This window comes from Armigeres subalbatus, chromosome 1, assembly GCF_024139115.2.
Source record: "Armigeres subalbatus isolate Guangzhou_Male chromosome 1, GZ_Asu_2, whole genome shotgun sequence".
Classification (NCBI taxonomy): Eukaryota; Metazoa; Arthropoda; class Insecta; order Diptera; family Culicidae; genus Armigeres; species Armigeres subalbatus.
The window spans coordinates 79514187-79537398 of record NC_085139.1 but is presented as its reverse complement, the minus strand read 5'-3'; the positions used below and the strand labels follow the sequence as shown (position 1 = coordinate 79537398).

At 40.7% G+C, this 23212-nt stretch overlaps 1 protein-coding gene across 6 annotated transcripts in view; it reads left to right on the top strand.

Moving 5' to 3' along the window:
- Positions 1-23212, top strand: part of LOC134227502 (homeobox protein prospero) — a 352970-nt gene that overhangs the window by 192717 nt on the left and 137041 nt on the right. The window lies entirely within an intron of this gene.

The following is a 23212-nucleotide window of genomic DNA, read 5'->3' as shown; positions in this document are numbered from 1 at the left end:
CATCGCTCTCACCGGTAGCCTGGAGGTCGTAGAGCAAAATCGATCAAAAAGGTCTCTTATATTTTAGTTTACTTGACCTCAGATACATTCAATCCATTTTATAAGCATTCTAAGTAGTTGAAACAGTGATCCATTCTCACCCCCATTCGACCCATTGTCACCCCCGACGACGGTAGCTAAAAAATTTATAGATAAATTTCGTACAAACTTCACATATAAAAGTGGAATCAAAATTCGAAAGCTGCAAAAAATTTATCATTTTTTTAATTATTCATCCAAACATTTCAAAACTCCAAATATATCAAAAATATCGTCGAAAATTTTGAATGTTCTGTTATGAAAATTACAAATGATAAAAAGCTTTGAAAGTGTCAAACATGTGTGTCCAATCTAACCCCCACTGACTGGCAGTGATGTTATGGAAGAAAGCTGTCTGTTTTACAAAATTTACAATCAGATTTAGTCAGGGAATTAGCTCTACTGCAGCTCCAGTGACTCATTTCAGACTGCCTGGTATTTAGACTTCTTGAAATAGACTTCTGGATTCGAAATCCAGCGCGTATGGGTTTTTTTTCAAATGAAATCATAGTAAAAATATAATGAAACAATCTCACCAAGTTAATCCTTTTTGTGTAATGCAACTGATCCAGAGAAGAACACTTCCAGGGCTGGCTTGTCGATAAGTGACCTCGGTTCCATTTAACATATAAGGCCATGGGGACCTCCATCCCGTAGGTGGCCAGGGTGTGGTTTTTGCCAAGTTGACAGCGCCTCTGGATGTGGTAGTTTTTCACACTTCAATCACCGGTCAATCACATCACACGCTTTCCGGATGTCGTGAAAAGTTCATGTGGTAGGTACTTTTTCCAAGCCTGGTAAACCTTTTTTTAAACTATGAAGAAAAACAATTTAGCTTAACAAAAATGATGGGAGAAAAAAACTCCACGTCTACTTTCTAGCGTGGCACACTTCGATCAGTCGCTTTGAAATTGTCAAACATTTAGTTTAAAATGGAATAAACATCAAAACAAGATTTAAAAAATCATTGTGAGTTCATTTAAACATTGTGAGGCTTCATCCACATTTTCGAAGTGTTACTTTGAAAAGTTCACTTGTCATAAGACAAATTTGTACTATTCCATTTAATTCTACTACTTTATTGTACCTTCGACAGATACTTATTGCGACCTCAACAGTAAGACTGTCTCCAGTGCCTCGTACTTGACTCGACTCGTAAGGTCGAAATACGTATCTGTCGAAGTTACAATAAAGTAGTAGGTGGAATGGAATAGTACAAACTAGTCTTATGACAATCGAAAACATTCAACTAGAAGCATAAAGTAATTTACTTATTTAATTTAAAAATTTCAAAATGCAATCCAACATTTCTTAATAAAATATTAAAAATATTATTAGGATATTATGTTTTTGTTTAATTTAATCAGTCACATTTTAGTATGAATTTTTTTTAAAGTACTCTTCTCCCCTAAAACGTGCCATAATTTACGAATGATCCCGAACGCTTCTGTTAGTCTTTCAAGTAGAATTTCGAACTAATTCTCTACGACCATACGGTTAACTGATGACAAACAACACAATCGTTTTATGCCAGCCTTGTAAAAGAAGAAAAAACTTATTGAATAAAAGCACTTCCAGCTGGTTACGGCTGAGTCTCACTCAAAGCCCTAACCGTCCGGACAAAACAGGAGCCATGCCTAGCTGCAAGACGCCTCTCCTCTGACTGTGCCCGCTCATGTGGGAGGTTTTTCCGAGGATTTTCCTCCACTGTAGCAGCGCATTTACTGGAATGCCCACATGAGTGAAAAATCCGTTTCTTTTGTTTTTCAATTACAGGAATATGGTTCCGAACTACCTTTCTCCGAGATTGAGTCCGTTTGTTCGTTATTGCATCCACAGTACCGGTGCGTACAGGTTCACGATTGCCACCGACTGGGAGCGGTAAACAATCTTGGGGAAGAAGGTACGGATGTTCGGTCTTTCATCTCGACTTGGCAACAAAAGGAGGTGGAAAATTGGAAAATGCATTCTATGCAAATCTCAACCTTGACGTCGGACGATCTCCTCTGGTCGAAAACCGCTGCAACAACCTCTCTGTAGCCGAACGAATGCGGTGGGGATGAAATTTCAATGACTTTCAAGCCTCGATGGACAATGCAGTTTTGCAATTAACTAGACGAGCTTGGGATTGCATCTAGTGACTAATTTCTGTTGCATCACGAAACGAACAAAGGGCTTTACGGTTCCATAATTCGGGGAAGGGTTTTAGTAGAATCGGGCCGTATATCTCCTGTCCGGAGCAAACTTTCCGAGCCATAAACCTCAGCGCGTTTTATCAGTTCTCGACTCGACACATCATCCATTCAACGTGCCATAATTCACACTTGCACCGAAATCCGCTCCACAATTGATTCCCATCCTGTCCTCATCGCGTCCTCATCAAACGCTATTTTTTCCGGCTCAGCCAACTTGCCCGTATCCTTACCGTGGAGAGAGAGAAAAAAATGGCCACCCGGTTCGGCGAATTTCCCCCCGGAAAATGATTTATATATCATCAGAGAAGTGCATCGTGCATGTTTTCAATGGCCTGCATTCCCGTTCTCGTCGCACCACTTCCTTGCATTCCCTTGCGCACAATTCCAAGCACTTCGAAAATGGCTGCTGGCCACTGCTCGCGCGTCATGTTGCACCAACCCCCGAAAAAAAAGGAATGAGAAGCTCCCGACACAGCTCGAACTCCGCTCCATCAGTCCGATGTCCTCGGAAATACGGACGGACAATACGGGGGCTTTTGCCGGAATTGGTAACCGCTAGAGTTACCATGTGGACTCGTTTTGCACTTTTATCTGTAAGGTATTAGAGAAAATGACAGCCGGATTATTTTGAACAAATCGTGCTAAGCCACGCATTTGGTGATTGTAACATCCGACAGTTTGTTGCAGCAGGTTTAGTATTCTACCTAAAAAGTCCAGAGTCATTCGGATGAGCTTATTCTTTATTATCCGAAGTTTGATGTGGTCCCCGACTTGCATGCCATGTTCCATGACGAGAAGGATGATTTGTTCGCTGAAAGAATTAACTTGCGATTTCAACAAAATTACTTTTGTTTCCAGTTTTGACGATCTGCTTACTGCTTGCCGTTTAGTGACAATCGTAAGTCAGTCCCATCAACCGCTGTGTTATTCGAGACCATTTTGCAATCCTCAAACCCGCTTCCACTGAGTCCAAATCTGGGAACCCTATAGGTGGATGGCCGGCATTAGCGTGAAACATTCGACCGACACTTGACGAGAGCGCTACAGTAGTGTCCTGAATGATTTGATATTTTTTCCACGCCATCGCATCGCCCACCTCGCTGAGTTCCGTTCCTTCGCGATGTGGTGCGTGAATTTGAAACAAAAACTGCCGAGCGAAAAGGCACACAAAAAATGTACATCACGGATCACGTTTGGTGCACAGCAAATAAAGTGGAGTGGAGACGACGGAAAAAAGAACACTGCGCGCCGCGTGTCCGTCAGAATTGGCGCTTTGATTTATGGGCATTGTGTTTGGGGCGGAGTGGTGTCGCAATCTCCCGGAATGCATCCCGTGTCTATGGAGGACACCTTCTCTGGTACAGGCAGGGTAGGGATTTTTTTAGCGTTTTATGGGACGCGATACAGTTTTTATAGTTTATAATGGACGGGCAATTGGTGTCAAAATGCTTGGCCTAGGTACAGCGGCCTGCGATTTGAAAAAAAAAGTAGGAAAGGTTGGTGCAACATTGCTACTCTCAGTCTCAACTCTAGAAGTTACTCGATTTATTTTTTAAGATTGCGTAAAAAGGAAAGCAATATGATTTTTACACGCAATTTTTTTTTTAATTTGATCGACATAGTTTTATGCGATTCTGTGCATATGAAAATCGAGCTGCTTTGTCTTTTGATCTGATACAAAGTACAAATTTAATCTGTAAATAATTTTCGGAGTCCTTTGCATCAATTGTTGCACTGGTGGTTCTATTATGGCCAATTCCATATAAAACAACGACGCAACGACGTCTTGGCAGACCTTCAATCACACCGTTCGTTCCTTTCCAGTGAACGCACTCAACAACTTCAACGCACTAGAAAGGCCAATGACGCACTCTCCGGATGTAACATTAACAAGTGAAGATAACACGCTACATAAAAAATCAGAAGAGATAAATATTTCGTCGACCAAAAAAAAAAAAATTTTGCGCAGAAACAGAATTCGACTGAAGTTCTAATTTATTGTCAAAATTTCATTCGAATGAAAAGCCCAGCCAAAATGAAGGACTTTTTTTTGACAAATATTTATAAAGATTTTTGTGTAACAAAATCTCTAAATCCATTGTGGAAAAATGAAGCGTTCCACACTGCAATCGTTATAAATACATGACCAACAAAGACCCAACGACTGTGAGTATGAGGATGTCTTTGAGTACAATTCAGCGAATTATGAAATGCGACACAGATAATTTTTAATGGAAAGCATATTTAGGGAAGTATATTTTTTCAACTTCTAGAAGTTAGTTAGAGACAAAGAAACCTTCCATAGATACACTAGCCTTATGGATCGGAATAATTCGATGACTATTAATTAATTAAATTTGAATTATTTATCATATAACGTCTCCTTTTCATATACAAAGCTGTTAGACAAAAATTGCACTGAAACTACACCCAACCGGCAGTTGTTAGATTTTCTAACAATTCTGTATAAGAATCTACCAAAACCTGTATAAGAACTGGGCATATGCGAAATTGCTAGATTCTTATACAAATATTGTATGAGAATATAACAATATTGTAAGCTTTTCTTACATTTTTTGTATAAGAATCTAACAATTTCGCATATGCCCAATTCTCATACAGGTGTTGGTAGATTCTTATACAGAATTGTTAGAAAATCTAACAACCGCCGGTTGGGTGTAACATTAAATGCTGTTGAATTCGGTACAAAACAGTTACAGTTATATACATTTTTTTACGATTACCTCAGTTGTCTAATAAAAAAAAACTATACGGAGCCGAAAACATTAGAAATAATGTGAATAAATTATTCCGAAGAAGTTTCAGAAACATTTCTGCGAGAGGTCTTTTTTGGTGGGGATCGGTCCATCGATCCTTTAGTAACCAAACGATCCCGTTGCTGACTAGTAGACTGCGCTTGTTGTTTTTCATCTCTCATTTTCCTGTAGAAGTCCGTGTAGCCCATGATTCCCTTATTCATGAATTATTCTTGAATCTCATAGTTTCTGCTAGATTCTCGCGTTCCACCATTGAATCGGAAGTTTCAAATGGCTCCATGCATCCGTTGAGTTGGATCGGTATCCAATTCAATCACATCTTCCTCTTCCTTAGCCACTTCAATTACGTAGTTCTGCGCTGCTTCCGATGATGTTTGACGGATTGCTGCATCAAATCCGATAACAACACCGAAGTACAATTTCCGTTGCCCACCTTGCGTTCCCATATTCGCGTCTTTCATTCCGATTGTTCGTTCCTTTTGGTCGTTCGATTTTCCATTGTTGACACGCATCCTTCCAGTGACCTTCGGCACATGAAACATTTGTTACGCAAATCCTGGTAGAATACTTTTCTTGTCCAATTTGACACTTCTAACGACGAGGGAATTCCCTTTTTAACATCGATGTACACGCCTCTCACGCCGGTGTACATATGGTACAGACCTACGTTTGGTGGGAATTTTTCCCGGACCACAGAATCCACTTCCCCGTACTCCACAAGACACTGTTTGAGATCGTTATCCGGCAAATTTGGTGGCCAGTCAAACACCCTGATGTACTGGACATTTGTACTGGCAATCGTCATTTTTACTTCCACTGATCTTCCACTGGAGTAAGTGAATTGTCGCGGCTCCCGATTCTTCATTAACGACTCCTGCATTGCATTCATCGAAACTAATTTCACAAACAGCGAGCGATCCACCGCTGTTTTATATACTACTTCCATAAGAGGTACATCAGTATCCAATTGTCGCCACAAAACCGGTGATCTCCACCAAAGTTGGTCGGGGATCGGTATGCGGAAATCGAATTTGAACGATATTGACTATCATTGTTCTAATCGGCCGCACAGAGAACCGTACGGTTTAAAAAGTTGCTTCAGTTATAAACATTATTTTGTGTAACAACTTGTAACTCACTACCTAGTTATTAACTTTAAATTCCATTATGGTGTTCCATTTTTGACACTTTTCTACAACTGAAAACAATGTCAATGGAAAAATCATTTTAAATCTTATTCATCAAATCAAGGCGCCCAAGGATACTGATTCGAAGAAAAGAATCGCGCTTGAGCTTTTCATGCACTTATTTACCGAAAAATTTTACGGCAAGTCAATTGAATGATCCGGATAACGCAAGATTTCGCGCTTGATTCAAATCGTACTGCCATTTGAGATTTTAATTTTTCTCGATCACTGTCGGAAAGTCACTATTTGGTCACTTTTTCTGCAAGTGAAAGTCACTATTTGGTCTCTTTTTTCGTCAACGTTGGTCACTAAAGTCACTATTTTGAGCGGCATTGATCGCTACCAGCCCTGCGAATGGTGCAATCAAAGCCTACTGCAACTAAACGTGAAAAAAGTAACCTAATATTATTCAGCAGAAAAAGAACATCTTCAAATATATCAATTGTATTAACAAACCATTTTGTAGAAAAATGCGATACAGTTAGAGATTTGGGAATTATCTTAGACTCCAAACTAAGGTTCATCGACCACTACAACACTATTATTCATAAAGCAAATAATATGATGGGTTTTATAAAAAGTTTCTGCTATAACTTTTATGACCCATACACAGTTAAAACATTATATATTGCTTATGTAAGGTCGATACTGGAATATTGCAGCATTGTATGGTCTCCTTTTTCAATAACACGAAGAAAGATTAGAACCGGTATAAAAACAATTCCTATTATTTGCTCTTCGTAAATTAGGTTGGACAACATTCCCACTTCCAACATATAAGGCACGCTGCAAGTTTGTAAACATTCAATCTTCGAAAGAGCGTCGTGAAATTGCAATGGTTTCATTTATTAACGATATAGTTTCGCAGCGTATTGATGCATCAAACATTTTATCGAAATTACATTTCTACATACCATCTCGACAACTGGGTCATCGGCATACATTTTCCATTAATTACTGTCGTACAAATTATGCAAACTTCGGACCTCTCAATAAGATGATGACCATCTATAATCAACACTGCGAAACTATTGACTTTACAATGTCCCGGCAGAACCTAAAAAACTGTTTCGTCACAATTCGAAACCTACACATCTAAAATTACATTAAATCGCAAAATTAAACACTACCTGAACAATCTAAATGTAACAATGTAAATGTACTAGTCTACGTCGGTTGACAAAATAAATGAATAAATAAAATAAAATAAAAACCATTGTATTAGCCAAAATAGGAAACAAAATAAGTGCCACAACTGGTGCATGCGTTCCTATTATGGAATAAGCCATCCACCCTTATCCTTTGAAATGAACTGAAATCTTTAAATTGTCAATGAAACTGTGTGTATTTACCCTTCTTACACCCCAGGAAGGGTTTAAATATCATTCGAAAAATCGACTTTTCATCCGAGGCTCGCAGACCCAAGTCATACATATATACCCATCAACTCAGCTCGACGAACTGAGCACATATATGTTTGTATGTACGTGTCACATCAAGATCTCAGCTCTCTGTGGACCAATTTGCACAATTGTATCTTTGAACGAAAGCTATGGGATTGCCATTGAACGCATTGGATTTTTTTTTGCCATCGGGTATTTAGTTTCAGAGATCTTTGACAAATACGAACATGAAATGCATTTCCAGAAACTAACAAAATAATGTCACATCAAGATCTGAGCCGTCTGTGTACTGATTTGCACGCTTTTATCTTCAAACGAAAGCTCTGGCTTTGATATTGAATGCACAGATTTTTTTTTTTGTAATCAGGTTTTGAATTCTGGAGATATATGCGAAATACGAACATAAAGCATTAGACTTTAGATTTTTTTTTTTCACAACATTGCCAAAATAATGTCTCATCAAGAACTCAACTATGTCTATGTCTGGGGATCGATTTGCACGATTTTTCCTTCAAACAAAAGCTTTGACTTTGCCAGCAATTTGTCAATTTCATTGAAACTTTTAATTATTTACGATAAGCTATAAGAAATTTCTATTCTTGTCCTACCCAGTAAAAATATCAGAATCAACTAATCCCGTTCATGCATTCCCAACACGGACATCAGAATGATATAAGTCACGGGCCTTTTGATCCACCGTTCCATTTTCTCTGGGTATAAATAGACCCGTGTTTTACGCCCGCGCATCATTTCGGTTCGAGGGTTGCAGTGAAGGCGGTGTTTGCTGCATCTGTAGCGGCTCAGCGGCAAACAGACTATCGTCGGTGTCATCGGCACTCAAGTGAAAATTTCTCGCATGGTTCAGGATCCGGATTTGTTGCAGTTAATTTGGAAAAGGTTGAGCAGAATACATTTTCATCAAAGACAAATCATCATCGCTTAGCCACAGCGGAAATTGATTTCGGCAGCAGAATCTCAAGCGCGCGTCGGACTATTGAGTGGTTGCTGTTACTGATTTGGAAGGCGCATTATTTATATTATTCGGTTCTTCTCAGGACCCAACATTCTTTAAAAGGGAAGGTTAAGGAAGGAGAGTAGAGACTGCGAAAATGTATTCACATGCAGAAATGTACTCCTCGCTGCAGCCCAAAGTTATGCCTTTCCAGAAATATCCCAATCTCTACAATAAAAACTTTATCATTAGCGTTTCATTCATATTTCTCCCATTTTTGCTTCATTCATATTTCTCTTCCTAAAAAGACACAAGTTTGATGCTGCCTATTAGGCTTATTTTTTCATTAAAACAATACGGGAACTGCCCGATCTCCATATCACCGAATATCATCTCATCGCAAAATAAAGAAATACAGCACCAATTTTGTCGCTTTTTTGTAAACATGCGTACTCACTCACTATACGTACGGCTTAAATTTTTGCTGCTACGCCCTTTTCAAATGTTGGTCTAGAAATGTTTTTATTGATGGCTCGTAAACCCTCTCCCATCTGGAAGAGAGAGCTCTCATACGAATGAAACATAAATCTTTGCATGGTTCGGAAATTAATAAAGGGGGGCTCCCATTCAAATGAAACAGAAATTTCTGCATAATTTGATAATTTTTTAAGCAAATGGAACCAAATTCGCTTAGCTTAGCTTAGAATGACTGTACATATCAATGGTTGCTGCTCCGTGATTGATCAGAACTGGTGCAAGTCGCACTACGATCCAAGTAAACAGTGGTTGGGATTTACCATCTAGTCTCGAAGTGCACGTTTCAGCAGCTCGCAAATGTTGATCAATAACGGCGCCGGCCAAGTACTTACAGTCAGTTGGGAAAGGGAGGGAATGTTAGTGTGTGGTTATCACTGCTACTAGAGACCAAGAATACCTCTGCATATCCACAATTACCACGGGCAGGAAGTTGTGTTAGTTGGGTGGGGCAATCAGTAACGTAGATCGGGATTTACCATGGAAAGTGATGTGATCTATGCAAACTTCTACACAACAGTATATTGGCATTTTCTTAATTTGTTCAATTGTTCATTCTTCTCGAGAATAAACAATCAATCGCTCAAAGTGAGGGATTGTTCATTTGAATCTCGGATTGGCAGGGCTATCACAACATTCGCGTATTTGCTCTTTCAGTCACGAAAATCGCGGTTCCTTGAAATGTTGTCGCGAAAATCGCGGATTTATATTTACACTCGCTTGAAAACTGCGATTTAAAAATTGTTGGTGTCGATTGGAAAAATTCAAAATGCCAACTTTTTTTTATGTGAGTGTATGAGGAGTAAGCAATACTTTGGAATCCAATCACATTATATTCCAATCATATTTAAGTTATCGTATTATTGTTTGCTGATATTCACACATATTTGATAGACCATCTGTTGACCTTACAATATGATCATATGGTAATTTTGGATCTTCGGGACGCCGAATTGTGTTTAGAAGTTAGTTTTTGTTTTTAATGTTTTTGACAGTGGTTTTAATGAATGTTGTTGCGAAAATCGCGGCTCATTTGACAATGAGGTACCGACTGTGTACTTGAAGTTTACTTCCAGTAGGCAGCAGTACTGAAAAGTGTAGACAACAACCTTCCGTGCACCATGTTTACGGTACTCGTCACTGAGTGGCGATACCGACGTTTCTATCTGTTTCGTTAAACCTGCTACTCTGCTTTTAGAATTTTCAAATAGTAGTATTTTCAAATAGTAAGGAATAAAGGCGAAAAGTTTATTTTTGCACTGATTAGCCATCTCATTGAATGTTTTGACTGGTATCTTATTTGAGGAACGACACTTAGCCTATTTTGCACTCAAAGGGTGTTATTGTCCGGATCAAACGCATTGAAATTCGCACCTGGAAACGCCGGAACTGAGCTAAAGCAAGATGGTTGTCGCATGTAATCACGCTGGTTATTATATACCAACTCTGCCCACTCGGTTGAGCGATAGCGAGGCTCTTCATCTTTCTGATTTTTAACTGCATCCAGTTCTGCTCCCAGTACTCCAGGAGACTATTTGTTAATCTAATCCTTTGAACTGTCATAGCTCAATTACCATCAATGCTTGGTTAGATATTTTTTCGGTTTAAAACGTTTCTACTATACAAAATTCCACATTTCTTCGCTTAGTGTTGTAAAAGTTCATCTGCATGTCATTTTACTAATTTATCTGAAACTTTTCTTTAATAGCCCAAGTAACTTCATAATTTTTAATAAACCCACTTTTTTAAGGGATGGTACATTGCTCTAAATATAACATCTGAGGCTTGAGACTTGGCTTGGCTTGGATTTTTTATTTCAAAATGTCACTTGTCATTTGATATGATGTCATTTAAATGACATTTTGCCTTCCACTCCTTAGACTATATATTGAGAGCAATGTTCTGCTATAGCGCTATACTGCCGCTAACCGCAAGTCGAGCACATCTGTATATGGGCGTCCATATACAGATGTGCTCGACTTGCGGTTAGCGGCAGTATAGGTTCGTTATACCTCATAATTTGATATCGCGCTTCTGAAATGATATTTTACAACGCTGCGCGTACCTAAGAACATTACACAAATTGAGACTCCATGAGAAATCACGGTTTGTTGCAAATCGGTTGATCCTCTGCTCGCGATAGATGGATGGTCAACGATGAAATCCCTCCGACTGGGTACCGTCGTTCGGAACTTCTTTTGACAAATCGGGGGCTATTTGACATTTTGACATTTTGAAACAATAATTATAACGTAAAATACTATCAAATTGCCATCATCACCATTCAGGTGTCTTGTTGTTAGTTGGATGGCAGCTTTCTGTTTCAAGATGGTTTTTTTTTTTAAGATTCTACTCACTTTGCGCTCCTCATTTCTTACAGTGAGAAGTGAGACGTCTCGACGTTCTCGCACCTCATTTCTCACTTTTCAAATTACATATTCGGCAAAATGTTTCATTCGGCCAAATGTCTCATTCGACCAAATAACCCTTTCGGCCAAACGACCCTTTCGGTCAAATGATCCTTTCGGCAAAACAACATTTTCGGCCAAATGACCCTTTCGGTCAAATAACCCTTTCGCCCAAATGGTCTATTCGGCCAAATGGCATTCGGAACGATGTTGCTCTGTAGCCGAGCATCTTACCGCAACGGCTTAGGAAATAATGCATACATTTAGACTAATTCTTGTGTGGAATTACGTTGGTAATGTCATAAATAAAAGATCCGTTCTGCATAGCTCCATATGAAATTCGTCGTTATTCCTTTCGGAATTTGTCGGAGTTCTATTTGCACTTTGTCAAAAATAACAAAAACATATTAAAAAATAATCGGAATTCGTTGCAGTTGCATTTGTCCTTCGGAATTTTTTTTTTTGCATTTTCATTCTGAATTCTATGGATTGCTATCCGGAGTTCGTTTGAATTTCATTCGGGTTTCGGAATCTCGTTTGGATATCTTTGTATTTTCATTCAGAGTTACTTTCGAAAATCGTCGAAATTCTTTTTGGAATTCTCCCGGAACTCCATTCAAAATTCCGTTCGGAATTCTTCCGGAACTCCATTCAAAATTCGTCGGAATTCCGTTTGGAATTCTGTTCGAAATTTGCAAGGATTCCGTTCATAATTCGTCGGGCATCCGTTCGGAATTCCATTAGGAGCTCGTCGGTATTCCATCTGGATTGCATCTGAATTCCTTTCGGATTTTTTTTTTAATTTTAATTCGGAATTCGTTGAAACACTGTTCAGAATTCTTGAAAATTCCGTTCAGAATTCATCATAATTTGTTGGAATTCTTTTTTTTTGTATCTTTATTGAGGAGGCTTCTCCGGTTGGAATTCTGTTTACCTGAATTCTGTTCGCATTCATCAGAATTCTGGTCGGAAATCCATACTGAATCCGTCGGAATTCCGTTTGGCATTCCATTCAAAATCGGTCTGAATTGCCTTCGGAATTCGTAAGATTCGGAATTCCATGATAAATTCGTCTTTCGTAATTTGTGAATTTGTCAAGATTTTATTCAGAGTTCTTCGGAATTACGTTTGGAATTCGTCGGAAACTGTTTGAATTTTGTTAGGAAATCATGGAAATTCGATGGAATTCCACCTAGAGTTCGTCTGAATTACATCTGGATTTTTTTTTCGGAATCTCATGTGGACGTCATTGCATTTTCATTCGTAGTTCCTTTTTATTTCGTATTTCGTCTGAATCCCATTCGGATTTCTACAGAATCTCATTCGGATTTCTTTGAATTTTCATTCGGAATTCGTTGGAACACCATTCAGAATTCTTCGGAATTCCAGTCGTAATTCATCGTAATCATAATTCCTTTGGCATTCATCAGAATGCTGTTCGGAATTCGTTAAAATTCCATTCATAATTCCGACGAGTTCTGAACGGCATTTCGTTCAGAATTGCATTCGACATTCGTATGAATACCATCCGGATTTCATCTTAATTCTAGCCTCATTTCTTCGGAATTTCATTAGGATTTTTTCACATTTCCATTCACAATTCGTCGTAATTGGTCGGCATTTCTTTCGTAAATAGTTTGAATTTCTTTCGCATTTATCGGAATTCGCCGATATTTCGTTTCGAATTTGTGGCAAATCTCTTTAGAATTCGTCGAAATTTCATTAGGAATTCTTCGGAATTTCGTTCGAATTTCTTCACAGTATCCTTCGGAATTTTGTTCGTAGTTCGTCGTAATTGGTCAGATTCCGTTCGTAATTCGTCGAAAATCCATTTGTAATTCACTCTAAAGCTATCAGTACACTGTTTGTCATAATGACAAATATTTGCCAAGTCAGCCTGATATCCATGTCGATTTCTAATCGGTTTGGTAGATGTCCGGATCAACTTGACAAATATTTGTCATTATGACAAACAGTGGACTGAGGGCTTAACTTTCACCTACTCAGTGACTGAGTAAAATTGTATTGCCATCTCTTTTCTTCCCACGGAAATTTTACTCAATTTCCGTCAAAAGCAGGATTACTCATAGTTTTGAGTTGTCCTGCTTTTGACGGAAATTGAGTAAAATTTCCGTGGGATAGAAAGAGAGAGCAATGCAATTTTACTCAGTCACTGAGTAGGTGGAAGTTAGCGTGTTCGTTATTGAATTTCATCCGTATTTCGTCTAAATCATACCCTGATTTCCTCGGAATTTCATTAGGATTTCTTTGCATTTTCATTCGGGATTTGTCGCAATGGTCAGAATTCCGTTCGAACATCATCGAAATTCCGTTCGTAATTCGTCAGAATTCCATTCGGATTTCTTCGGAATCTAATTCGGGTATCATAGCGTCTTTGTATTCCCATTCGGAATTCATCAGAGCTACTTCTGCTTTGAATTCGCCAGTAATCTGATCAGAATTGGTCAGAATTCCGTTCAGTATTCGTCGAAAATTCGTTGGAATACTGTTCGGAATTTGTCGGAATTCCGTTCGTCTTTCTTCGGAATTTTATTCGGATTTCTTAGCAGCCAACCCGCCCTCGAATCCTCTCGTGGTTTGTCTAACTTGCGCCGAAACCATCCTTCCTTAGTCTCGGCACCAATAGCGGTATTTTGAACCCTCTCTGGTGTCTGTCGTTGGCACTAGACTAGCAGCCTTTCCTCTGCTATTTCATTATAAAAGCTTCCTCATGGCAAACAATAACGGGCTTGATCTCTATACGCAGGAGGTCGTGGGATCAAGCCCAGGCCCGTTCCTTTCCACTTTGTGTCATTTCTCATGCTCTAGCAATTGTTAGAACTGGAAATAGATTCTTATACCGTTTCCATCTTCTATCCTATAACTACAACCTGCTTAGTTCTAGCAAACAACTGCTAGAGTTTAAAATAGACGAAAAAAATACTATTGATCGCTTTCAAAGGGAAACAAACTCTGCATATGAAATTCCATACCCACGAAACTATGTTGCTTTGCAGTTGAAAGAAATATCATTTACAAAGAATGGTCTGATATTTCATCGAATGGACGGTTTCAAGTGCACCTTATCTCACCTGTAGCCGTTACAACCGAACATATCGTCTTGAATCGGTTCCGCCAGATCTGCCGTTCGACTGCTCGTCAAGAAGACGACGGCGCTAATCAACCGTGTCCAAGAAATCGTTCCACAGAAATGGCCAGACTTGAAGAACCATCTCTAACGGCAGAAATGACTTGCATAAAAGTTTCCGCCCCTTCTCACTTGGCTTTCGGTCGCCGACTTCCAGTGCACCACATAGACGACGACAGCACCATTCTTCTCCGGTGTCGAAATTAATGACATTCGCGCGCGCCTTTCGCCCGGTTTTTAGTCCTTCCGACTGTTTCACACATTCCTTCAGTCAGTGATATGCATTCATCGTAGGCAGGGGACGATGGTGTAATGTGAACCATGTTAGGTTTAATTCGATGCTCTCTACATCTATGTACGATGTTTTCAATCGTTCGTCCGTTGAAACGCGATTAAGTAGAACAAAAACCACGTTTTGTGTTGCAATTTTTTGCTTTTACAATCGTTGTTAACCTTTAATTTTTAACAGAATGAAATAGAACTCGTGTATTTTTCCACCGGGAGTACTTTGAACCACTCTCCCTCCTACAACACACCGGCATAGCGCAAAACTCGTCAGCTAAGACGGATGGATTTCGTTGCTTGACTGCCTGTCTGCCACCAGCTACGACGGCAAGGACGATTCAGACAGGACGGACGTACCAACTCGGCCTCGGCATCCAGCGCGGTTGCCATTGTTCGTCACACCACACCACACCGACCGACCGGGCGGGGGTCGCTGTCGCTCCCCGAAAATAGAAGAAGAAAAAATTGCTCCACGTAATTTTTCCTCATTTTTCGGATGATGCAGTTTGCTTATGTAATAATGCAAACTGCACTTTCCGTCTCTCGCTGCCGTAGGTAGCAGTCGTCGGCATCGTCGTCGCGGTCGTGCCGCGATCTGGGACACAGGCGAAGATTTGATGAATGCTGCTGGTAAAAATACGATGTTTGTCTATTTCGTACAACAAAGATTTGCAACTAAATGGCAGAATTGTTTTTCAAAGATCCTTTATTTGGAAGACGTTCTAGATCTAAAAATGGTGCCACCTAACATACTCTGATAACATCAATGAATAATTTTGATCAACCATCATATTGCAAAAATTGCTCCACGGTGCACGGAGTTTGCTTTCTTCCACGAGTCTATTGCATGCATCGCCGTGCGCAAAACAAGGCGACTGCAACTGCACATGCACAGTGTATCAAAACTTTTATTTTAATTTTTAATTTTTTGTGCACTTTCCAAAAAAAAACCTACTTGGTGTGCGATACGGGGCGGTAGGGAGGATATGGACACGGTCGGCACACATTATCCGTCAGTCATATGAATCATAATTTTCCACTGAAAGCTGGCAGTCTTTTCTGGCAGCCCATCCGGAAAATCCTTCCAAATCATAAGCTTCGTCAGCCGGTTTATTTTTTTCCTCCCAAACAAGGAGCCGGGGCAGCATAGAGCATGGTGAAAATGATTCTCCACACCACGAAAAACCAAATTCACAGCACGTCCGCCCAGGCAGAAAGGTAGGGGATCTCGTCACGTCGCCGCTTTGCTTTTCTACTGCGCGGCTACGATTATTGTATGGCGAACTCCTTAAATTTTTCATTATGAGCTTCGCCTCGGTCCGAAGTCAGCCCCCCTCGCAAGGCCTTCCACCAGCGTTGGGTCTACTGGAGAACGCCAGAGACAGGAAGGAATCAAATAAAAATCCTTATCAACCTTCTCCCGAAAAGTTTTCGCATCTGGGAATGGCTGCACCGGTCCGCAACGCATAGAAAAATCTCACTCAATGCAGCCGACCTACAACCAGCTGCCAGACCGTGCCGCAACCAGACCTGCTGCACTCATTATTGCTTAATATGTGATTTTTAGCCAAATGAAAACAAAAATGCACTTTTGCAGACTCCCCCCACCCCCGGTGCGGGGTGGTGGCAGGTTACGATGATGTGGTTTGGGTCGTTGCATCGTCGTCGCAAATTGCTACAAACTGTTCAGGTCGTAGGTTGGCTGGCTGGTCGGTCGGTCGGTTGGTTAGTTGACTCAGCCAACTTCTTGCCGAGCGAAGCGCCCCAAGGCGCGGGTGCGGCGAAGGGACAAGGATGATAGGCGGGCGGAGGGAGGGTGCCGTTTGCAACGATGCACTTTTTGGAAATTCATGAACTGCTGGGCTTAGGGATTTCATTTCTGCCATCAGCAGTGATTTGGAAAGATATTGGTATCAGTTGGATTGCTGCTCATCCACGATGGAGCGCAAATGGGCAGGACCGACCGAACGTAGAGTCGGATCTTTTGTGGATTATCGACGGTGCGGTAGTGCATCTAACGAGGGTATCTACTCGTAGTTTGTCGACTGGGCTCGATAGTAAAGGCAATTTGTTTTGAGTGAGAGGAACAACCTTTCGCAGTGGAAGTAGAAAAAATGTTTATTCGATGCCTCAACTTGGGGAAACAAATTAGTATTCCAGAAAAGGTAGTCAAGTTCGATTTGAAACGAACGGCGTACTGTATTTAGAAATTGAAACCAAGGAATGTAATCGAACGAAATACTGCAGGATGGTATCCGAGTGAGCTTTTAGTCCAACTCTAGAAGCTGTTTTCATTTTGTCTGTAATGAGTCTTCCCATATCTACACTATCGATAGTTTGACCAATTGCATTACGCACAGAAAAGCTCCGTCTCTATCAAATACGTTCGATAGCTAACTGAAATTTGCTGGAACTTGGACTATTTTAAAACAAAAACGTAGAATTAGATTTATTTCCGCCTAGCGATACATGGTTTTAGTTTCCATTAGTTGAATTTCAGTACCTCCGGCTATCACACTCACTTTCACGAATACATTAAAGGACGTTTCGGCAAGAGTAGATGCGATTTTAAATGCACTTTGAGAGAATTTCTCATGTTGCATTGGCCAGTCTTGTTCTAAACTTAACGCAAAAAAATGTCTATTTAATTGTGCATCACTTGAGCGAATATGAAATAATAATCATGAGGGAGTGATTAACAGAAGTATACAACAGGAGAAGGATGTTTGCACGAACTCAATAAGCGATTCCAGGGTTGTTGAGACTGCGTGGATTTCACGGATTTGACTCGGATTAACGTGACGATTTTGCAGCATCACGCGGACTCAGTTACAGATGATTGTTTAATAAATAAAAAAGTTTTCAATTTAAAATTATTTTTATGCTCATATGAAACTTTAAATCCGATTATTGCATTACACTTGATATAACAAATCATCAATACAGCAGCTCGGTTTTGAATAATGAAGTATTCCGTATTCAATAAAAAGCGGTACAAAGCGGTGGTCTTAAATTAAAATCAATTACGACTGTCGACTCTAAGATATGTTTACAGTTTTCGGGGCATTGGTTGTATCTTTTATTAGATCAAACAACATCCCATTACTATTAGGTGTTCGACTCGTGAATTAGTTCCTTAGTAGCATTGGAAGTTTTCTTTTTCTTCTACAGCAATACTCTAGACTAATTATGTCTTATGATAATGTTTCAAACCTATGAGTATTGAAAAGTTTGTATTTTTCAAAACATGTGGAATTAGTTCGGATATTAAACCATCGAGGTCGCCAGGTACCGTGCAAGAAAAATAAACACTGACTAAATTGACTTAAAACGACTTGTCGGTGGAAGTCGGTCTGAATATTGCGCGCTAAATGTTATTCACTTATCGTTCATAAGAGTTCAGAGTTCAGAAATCGTTTGCATACAATACACTTAGCCTTACCAAACTTGGACAACACGGCAGAGTCAATACGATCTGATCTGAGCGCGAATCCCCTACCACGGACATACGATTTCTAGCAGAAATTGAATGAAAAGTTATATCTCGTCGTGAATTTGCATCCTGTACAATTGATCACCGGTTTGCGATCCCTCAAAACGGCCCAAATCCGCCAAAGATGGTGAAGTGACATTCTCGGGGAAGAGAACTGAGTTTTGTGCGTAGTTTGATGTTCAGGGACATTCTCGAGTTCCTTCCTAAAGCGGCGCGGTGACGGTATTTCGTGCGGGAAAGGGTCGTTTGGCCGAATATCTTCTAGCCGAACCACATTTGGCCAAATTGGACGTTCTTCCGAAACGATTATTAGGCCGAAAACCAGTTATTAGACCGAAACGGACATACAGCCGAACTGGTCATTTGGTCGAAATGGTCGTTTTGCCGAAAGGGTCACTCGGCTGAAAATTACTTTTAATCTAACAAGTCCTTTGACCGAAAAAGTTCGATTGGCTAAATGAGTCATTTGGTCGAAAATGCGGTTTGGCCAATACGGTCGTTTGGCGAAAAGGGCAATTTGGCTCAAAACGTGGGTTTCTTTTCATTTCTTCCATTTCCTTCCACTACGATGAATTTGTTTATCGACAGATAAGTACAGTCATCTCTCCACATCAAGATATTGAAGGGATCGGGAATGGAAGGAAAATCAGAACGGGTACTAGATCGAAAAAGGCTTGTTGCTACGAAGAACGATAACAACACAAATGTCATTTCTTGTACTCGATGTGTTTGTTATTGTCCAAAAATGGTCTAGTAGCATAGAAATTTGATTTTATCGACGTAGGAAGGGTCAATATATGACCAGAACACATCGAGATAGAGAAATATCAAGATATGGAGGATATCGAGATGTAGAAAGCACAAATGTGCAACACAACTCATGCAGTGTTTTGATCCCGGCCAGACGATGGACTTCAGATGTTTTTGTTTTGGGAGGGGTGTTGAGAATCATCCTCAGGAATTTGTTTTGGACCCGTTGAAGTTTGAGGTGGTGGGCTTCAGCGCAGCTCTCCAAGAACGGCATGCCGTATTCGATCACAGGCAGGATGTTTTGCTTGTAGACAGCAAGCTTATTTTTCAGGGACAATGACGACCGACGGTTGATCAAAGGATACAGTAGTTTCAACAACTTCGTCACTTGTCAACATGTTGCCTGAAAATAAGCTTGCTGTCGAGGGTCAAGCAAGGTATTCGGCCTCATTGGCCCATTCCACAATCGTGCCGTTGAGCATGATTTTGCAGTCCCCAGGCGGAACATGTTTAGGGGATTTGGAGTGGGAAAAATGATGACCTGGGTCTTCACCGCGTTGATACAGATCTTCCAGCTGGTGAGGCACTCTGTCAGGGCATTCAGGCCTTGTTGAAGTTTTGCCACTAGCGCTCTGATCATTGTGTCATCTACAGAGATAGAATGCCGCCTTCCGGAGGCTCTGGCATGTCGGAGGTGAACAGATTGAAAAGCAGGGGCCCGAGGATACTGCCCTGGGGGACGCCTGCGATGATGTTGTGCGCATTGGAGCTCGCTCCGCTGATAGAGACCCGGAGTGTCCTTGCCGACAGGTAATTGTTGATGATTTTCACCAGGTAGCTGGGAAGATTGTAGCGTTGTAGTTTGTACACCAGGTCATCATGTCGAACGCCTTGTCAACATCGAGTAAGGCCATAGCGGATGTTTTTGAGACGAACTTGTTCCGCCAGAGGACGTTGGTTACTCCGGTCAGTTGGTGTTCGGTTGATCGACCGCGTCGAAAACCAATGTGTTCCACTAGCAAGATGTTAAGATTTTCGGCTGACTCAAGTAACCGGTGATGAATAGCTTTTTCGAATAGCTTGGATAACCCTGAGAGAAGGCTGATGAGACGATAGCTTACGGATGGGGATGACTTTCGCTGACTTCCAAGACGATGGAAAGTAGCTGAGCCAGAGGCACTGATTAAAAATCAGCGAATGGTGCTCATAAAACGGAGCACTCATGTGGCTGAGCACGAGATTCAGAATGTTATCGAAACCTGGGGCCTTCATGTTCTTCGATGATTTGATGTAGGTCGTCAATTCGCCAGCAGAGATCTCCAACTCCTCCGAGAAGTCGTTGGGAATAGGATGGATGTTGTTAGCATGCTCGTTAACGGCTGCTTCGTGTGGACTCATGATGTTCTGTCCAAGATTGTGCGAGCTGACAAAGTGACGACCTATTTCAGCGACCTTCTCAGCAGGAGTTATCAAGCTAGAGCCATTGCTGTCTAATGGGTTCAAAGGTGGAATGGGTCGAGGCTTGGAATTTAAGAATTTTGGTTAGCTTCCAGAACGGCTTAGCATAGTCTGGGAGAGCGTGGATCTTATTGGAAAAATCACTATTTCTAAGGTCCACCATTCTGGCCTGGATTACTTTTGTCAAGCGATTGCAATGGGTTTTGAGTGCAGGCAGCCTAGTACGTTGGTACTGTCTGCGAACCACGTTGGGAAGACCAATGAGATCTTTGTTGAGGGTGTCAATGGTTTGGGTGCTGCTTACCTGTCGAGCCCTTGGAACATGCTGCTGTCTGGTACCGAGATTGCCTCTTCGATGGGGCACAGCTGGCGATCGATACTTTCTGGCGTCTCCGGACGCACCTCATAGTCAATGATGGTGTCAACGGACTGCTGGAACCGCTGCTAGTTCACTTGATGGTAGTTCCTTCTGGAGAGTTGGTGACGATTAATCGACGAACCGATTTCGGCCACCACCAGCTGAGTTCCACGATCGGATGTGAGATGTGATCGTTCGTGTTGGTTATGTACAGGTTTAACGTTGCGTGGGCTCCGGACCGACTCAACCGAGTGGGGGCATCCGGGCTCAGGATCGTGAAGTGACCTTCCTCCATGCCGTTGCACCAGATGGCACCGTTTCGATTGCCGCGACTGTTGCCCCAGGCTTGATGTTTGGCATTCAGGTCGCCGGTAATGATGTACTGACCTTGCCGCCGCGTAAGCTTGACAATGTCCCTCCGAAGGGTGATGATTGCGTAAGATTTTCCCCAAGACGCTAAAATATAATTTACCTACGAAAAATTTCGATTAGCGAATAGGTCTTTTGGCCGAAAATGAGGTTGGGCCGTAATGGTCATTTGGCAAAGTGGACCAATTGGCCAGAAATGTGGTTTGGCTCAAAAATGTCGTTTGGCCGAACCAGTAATTTCGCCCAAAAAGTTCGTTTTTCAAAAAGAATTATTTGGCCGAAAATGATGTAAACGAACGAACGGATCATACGACCGTAAAATGTCGTTCGGTCAAGCAATAGTGAATGTGAGAAGTTTGAAAATAAGGTGAAATAAGGTGTAAAAAATGAGACGTCTGACTTCTCGCTTCTCAATCCTTATAATATAAAAAAATGTGAAAAGTGTGAAGAGAGTGTGAGTGTCAGAGAAAGAGAGAAAGTATGAGAAATGAGAAGTGAGACATTATGAGTGAGAAGTGAGATTTACACTCATGACTCATCATTTCTTACTTCTAACTTCTCATTTCCATTATTTTCAGACAAAAGTGAGAAGATTGCCGTCTCGTTTCTCACTTCCCACTGTAAAAGGGAGAAGCGAAAAATGGGAATTAATTAATGCGAAGCAAGAAATTAGACATTTAAAATCTTACTTCTCACTCATCATTTGTTTCTTCTAATTTCCCACTTTCCTTTCCTAGCTTCTCATTTTTCGCTGTGAGCAATTAGAAGTAAAAAATAAGAAGCGAGAGAAAAAGAGAAAAAAGAGAAGGAAAAAAAAGTGAAGTAAGACATCTCACATCTCTCTTTTTATTCATCATTTCCCTTTTCTATTTTTTTTTGATTTAGTTTTCATTTTCGCTCACTTCTTAATTTTCATTCATCACTTCGCACATTTAACATTCACTATTGTTCGGCCGAACGACATTGCCACCCAAATGACCCGTTTGGCCAAATAACATTTTTGGTAAAATGGCTCGTTTTGGCAAATGACCATTTCGGCCAAACGCTAATTTTGGCCAAATGAACTATTCAAGCAAATGATCCTTTCGACCAAATTCGACCTTTCGACTATACCATTTGGTAGAACAGACATTTGGCGTAATTTTTTTCTGTTTTCTCTATATAAGTTGTTTGACGAAGCGGTGCTGAAAAAAAAAACCCGGAATGGTGAATATTACACCGATCGATAATAATATTAAAAAGACATCCTTTCGTAGAAGGCATGCATGAGCCGAGTATAAAGCAATGGTAATCGTTATCCCTCTTTTGGATTCATGGTTTGCCCAGTGAAAAGCAATGAATAATGTGTTTTCTTCTTCAAAAATAACGCATCTATTGGGTTGCGTTTACCAGGCTTAAGAAAATAGTGAATGTGATTCCTTCTTTAAATATAAGCGTTTATCCTGAATATGGCAATGGAGGGTGTGATCCCTTCTTTAAAAGTAGGTACTTGTTCGGATTAAGGCAATGGCGGATGTGATCGCTTCTTTAAAAGTAGGTGTTTAGGTGGCCCGGTTTAAGGCAAAGGTAAAAAGTCGGCGTTGGCTATGATTAAGGCAATGGTGGATATGATCCCTACTATAAAAGTAGGCACTTGACCGTTTCAAGGCAACGCTAAATGTGATCCATTTTTAAAAAGTTAGCGCTTGCCCGGATTAGGGGTCGTATACGTAAGCAATTTTTCCGGCACTTGTCATAAGACGAGTTTGTACAATTGAATTCCACCACTTAAGTGGTTAAGTGGTGGAATTTAATGAGATTGTACAAACTCGTCTTAT